Below are 5,429 nucleotides of genomic sequence, written 5' to 3'. Positions count from 1 at the left end.
CTCCAGCCTGGGCGGCAGAGCGAGACTCCGTCTAAAAAAAAAAAAAAATAATAATAGCAGTAATAGCGCTACTTTGTACCAGGTACTTTCTGAGTATTCACATATTTAATAATAGCCCATACAGTTTGGTGTAGCAGGAACTATTGATATTCATTCTGCGGGTGAGGAAACTGAGGCACAGAGAGATCAAGTATCTTGTTTAAAGTCACTCAAGGATTAGCCGGGCGGTAGTAGCGCGCGCCTGTAATCCCAGCTACTCGGGAGGCTGAGGCAGGAGAATTGCTTGAACCCGGTAGGCGGAGGTAGCGGTGAGCCGAGTTCGTGCCACCTCACTCCAGTCTGGACGACAGGGTGAGACCCTGTCCTCCCCCCCGCCAAAAAAAAAAGTCACCCAAGGAATAAATGGTAGACCTGGGATTTGAATCTCGAGGCACAAAATGCTAACTTGTTCTGGCTCCAGCCCTCTAATAATAATAATAATACAGTACTTCATCTATTTTAAGGCACACTTTTTGTTTCTTTTTTTTTTTTTTGAAACGGAGTCTCGCTCTTGTCCCCCAGGCTGGAGTGCAGTAGCGCAATGTGCAGCTCACTGCCACCTCCACCTCCAGGTTCAAGGGATAGCTGGGATTATAGGCGTGCGAAGACACCATGCCCGGCTAATTTTTGTTATTTTTAGTAGAGAGAGTGTTTGGCCATGTTGGCCAGGCTGATCTCAAACTCATGGCCTCAAGTGATCTGCCCGCCTCGCCCTTCCAAAATGCTGGGATTACAGGCACGAGCCACCTTTCTTTTCTATCTTTTCTTTCCTTTCTTTCCTTTCCTTCCCTCCTTCCCTTCCCTCCCCTCCCCTCCTCTTTTCCTTTCCTTTCCTTTTCCTTTTCCTTTTCCCTTTCCCTTTCCCTTTCCTTTTCCCTTTCCTTTCCTTCCTTTTCCCTTTCCCTTTCCTTTCTTTTTTTTTTCAGACTCGCTCTATTGCCCAAGCTGGAGTGCAGTGGCACAATCTCAGGTTACTGCAACCTCTGCCTCCCCGGTTCAAGGGATTCTCCTGTCTCAGCCTCCTGAGTAGCTGGGACTACAGGCATGTACCACCATGCCCGGCTAATTTTTGTATTTTTAACCCCTGTTGGCCAGGCTGGTGTCAAACTCCTGACCGCAGGTGATCTGCCCACCTCGGCCTCCCAAAGTGCCACCATACCCAAAATTTGTTTCACATTTCTAAAGCCAGTATGTGATTTCAGTTCCAGTTCCAGTTGATGATGATGTGTCATAATTTAATTGACAACTATTTATGTTTCTTTGTATATACATGTATCACATTCAATGAATTACAGTTGCAAATGTTTACACAAAGTACTTTATTTATTTATTTAAGATGGGGTCTTACTCTGTCACCCAGGCTAGAGTGCAGTGCGGTGACCTCGGCTCACTGCAACCTCCAACTCCAGGGCTCAAAGGATCCTCTCACCTTAGCCTGCCGAGTAGCTTGGACCACAGGTGCACATCACCACACTCAGCCAATTTTTTGTATTTTTTGTAGAGACGGGGTCTTGACATGTTGCCCAGGCTGACCTCCAACTCGTGAGCTCAAGCGATCCACCTGCCTCAGCCTCCCAAAGTGCTGGGATTATAGGCATGAGCCACCATACCCATCAGAGAAGTTGGTTTTATCACTCCCATTTTACAGAAGAAAAACCTGAGGCTCAGAGACTATATGACAGGCCTGAGGTCATACAGTTGCTCAAGGATGTCACCTAGCCCATAAATTGCTGTCCCAGGTTGGTCAGAACCTAAACCTCTGCACTATGTCCACCACACTGGCCACTTTCTGCAACAAGACTGAGACCGAGGTATTTATTGCGGGTAGTGTTGTGGAGTCCTGGATGCTGGCTGCAAGTGGGCAGAACTGGGTGTGCAGAATCTCCTAGGGATAGGTCACACAGGAACACAACCCCAAAGGCTGGCCGTTCTCCCTACAAGTTTTCAGGCGAGTTGGGAGGACAAGCAAAAGCTATCTCGAAGAATGTAAGTAACTCAATCAGGAAGAGAATTATAGGGCCAGAGGGAGGCTGGACCATAGATCCTCCTGCTCCTGTCTCAGTCACCTCTGGGATTCAGCTTTACAGCACTGATTGTCAAAAGTTGTTTGAAATGCAGCTTTTTTTTTTTTTTCCAAGACAGAGTCTTGCTGTGTCGCCCAGGCGGAATGCAATGGTACAATCTCCGCTCACTGCAACCTCTGCCTCCCGGGTTCAAGCTGTTTTCCTGCCTCAACCTCCCAAGTAGCTGGGACTATAGGTGTGTACCACCACACCTGGCTAATTTTTGTATTTTTCGTAGAGACGAGGTTTCACCATGTTGGCCAGGCTGGTCTCGAACTCCTGACCTCAAGCGATCCTCCCGCCTCAGCCTCCCAAAGTGCTGGGATTACAGGCGTGAGCCACTGTGCCTGGCCCAGGCCCCAGTTTTCAACTGGGTCACTTGGGGACTTACCTTCTCCCCTTCCATCACCTCCCTTGAATTCTCCCAGCTCATCAGCTCCATGAGGTGAACAGGACGAAGCTCTACAACATTCCTGGAAACTGAAAGAAGGCTGGGGGGGCACGGTGGCTCACGCCTGTAATCCCAGCACTTTGGGAGGCTGAGGTGGGTGAATCACCTGAGGTCAGGAGTTCAAGGCCAACATGGTCAAACCCCATCTCTACTAAAAATATGAAAAATTAGCAGGGCATTGTGGCAGACACCTGTAATCCCAGCTACTTGGGAGGCTGAGGCAGGAGAATCTCTTGAACCTGGGAGGCCGAGGTTGCAGTGAGCCAAGATCGCACCACTGCACTCCAGCCTGGGCAACAAGAATGAAACTCTGTCTCAAAAAAACAAACAAAGAAACAAACAAAAAACTGAAAGAAATACCAGGGCAATAATTATATATATGTGTGTGTGTATATATATATTTATTTATTTATTTATTTATGTAGGTGTGCACCACCACTTCTGGCTAATTAAATATTTTTTTTGGTAAAGACAGGGTCTCATTATGTTGTCTAGGCTGGTTATGAACTTCTTGTCTCAAGTGATCCTCCCACCTTGGCCTTCCCACATGCTAGAATTATAGGCACACACCACCACCCAGCCAATAAAGATATTTAAATAAAAGTAACTTTAGAGCTGGGAACAGTGGCTCACACCTGTAATCCCAGCACTTTGGGAGGCCAAGGCAGGCAGATCATGTGAGGTCAGGGCCAGCCTAACCAACATGGAGAACCCTGTCTCTACTAAAAATACAAAAATAGCCAGGCATGGTGGTGCATGCCTGTAATCCCAGCTACTTGGGAGGCTGAGGCAGGAGAATCACTTGAACCTGGGAGGTCGAGGTTTCAGTGAGCCGAGATTGTGCCATTGTACTCCAGCCTGGGCAACAAGAGTGAAACTCGATCTCAAAAAAAAAAAAGTAACTTTAGGCTAGGCGCAGTAGCTGACACCTGTAATCCCAGCACTTTGGGAGGCTGAGGCAGACAGATCACTTGAGCCCAGGAGTTCAAGACCAGCCTGGGCAACATGGTGAAACCCCGTCTCCACAAAAAATGCAAAATTTAGCCAGACGTGGTGATGTACACCTGTGGTTACAGCTACTGGAGAGGCTGTGGTGGGAGGATCCCTTGAGCCCAGGAGGCAGAGGTTGTGGTGAGCCATTATCAAGCTGTTGCACTCCAGCCTGGGCAAGCGAGACCCTGTCTCCCCCCAAAAAGTAACTTTATTGTATCAAGATTTAATTTCCTCTTCATCTCCATGCTTTTAGCTCCTGCCAAAATTAGAAGCTGCCTTCCCAAATAGTCTAAGTCTAACTTAGAATTTAAAAACAAAGTTTTTACTCAGAAATAATTTAAAATTTATGATAGAGTTGCAAGAATAGTGCAAACACTGCTGTGTTCCCTTCATCCAGATTCATCAACTGATTACATTATGTCACATTTGGTCTATCACTCTCTCTCTAGACATATAAATTAATATGGCTGGGCACGGTGGCTCACGCCTGTAATCCCAGCACTTTGGGAGGCCAAGGCGGGCGAATCACCTCAGATCAGGAGTTCAAGACCAGCCTGGCCAACGTGGTGAAGTCCTGTCTCTACTAAAAATACAAAAATTATCTGGGCATAGTAGCTCATGCCAGCAGTCCCAGCTACTCGGGAGACTGAAGTGGGAGAATCGCTTGAACCCAGGAGGCAGAGGTTGCAATGAGCTGAGATGATGCCATTGCACTCCAGTTGGGGCGACAGGACGAGACTCCATCTAAAAAAAATTAATAATTAATAACATATATGTTCTTATCCGTTGAGATTAATGACAGACCACATGCCCCTTTGCCTCTAAAAAGTTTGTCTTTCCTAAGGACAAAGACATTCTCTTACAGAATCACAAGACTGTTATCAAATTCAGGATTTTAACGTTAATGTAACACTCTTTTCTAATATACAACCATTTTAAAATTTGGCTCTTCCCGCCCGCCCCCCCAGAAAAAGAAACAAAAACAGGCTGGTGTGGTGGCTCACACCTGTAATCCTAGCACTTTAGGAGGCTGAGGTGGGTGGGCGGATCCCTTGAGCCCAGGAGTTAGAGGCCTAGCCTGGGCAACATGGTGAAGCCCCATCTCTACAAAAAAAAAAAAAAAAAAAAAAAAAAATTAGCCAGGCATGGTGGTGCACGCCTATAGTCCCAGCTCCTTGGGCGGCTGAAGCGGGAGAATCACCTGAGCCTGGGGAGATTGAGGCTGCAGTGAGCAGTGATCACGTCACTGCACTCCAGCCTGGGTGACAGAGTGAGACCCTGTCTCAAAACAAAACAAAAACAAAAACAAAAACAAAACATGTCCTTTGAGTAATTTTTCTCTCTGATCTAGGATCAATCCAGGAACATGGTATTCCATCATTGTGGCTGTTTCATCTCCTTCAATCTAGAACACTTTCTCAGCCTTTCTTTGTCTTTCATGACACTGGCACTTTTGAAGAGTTCAGGCTTGCATTGCTTTTGGAATGTCCCTCAATTTGGGGTTGTCCAGTGTTTCCTCATGATTTGACTCAGGTTATAAGTGTTTGGCCAGAAGATCTCTGAAGTGATGTGATGTCTTTGTGTATCACGGCAGGGGGCACACGAGGTCTGTTGGTCCCATAACCTGTGATGCTAACCCTGATCCCTGCTTAAAGTGGTGTTTGTTGGTAGTCTTCACTGTAAAATTACCATTTTCCCCCTTTTACGACTAATAATTTGTGTATGAATATACTGGGACTATGTAAATATCCTGTTTGTCTTCAAATTTTTACCCAGTGGTTTTAGGACCCATTGATGAATCTTTTATTTATGTATGTATTTATTTATTTATTTTTATTTATTTATTTATTTTTTTTTTGAGACGGAGTCTCGCTCTGTCACCC

This window comes from Colobus angolensis, unplaced genomic scaffold (genome assembly GCF_000951035.1).
Source record: "Colobus angolensis palliatus isolate OR3802 unplaced genomic scaffold, Cang.pa_1.0 Scaffold149, whole genome shotgun sequence".
Lineage (NCBI taxonomy): Eukaryota > Metazoa > Chordata > Mammalia > Primates > Cercopithecidae > Colobus > Colobus angolensis.
The sequence above is the reverse complement of the archived record's forward strand: the minus strand, read 5'-3'. Positions refer to the sequence as shown.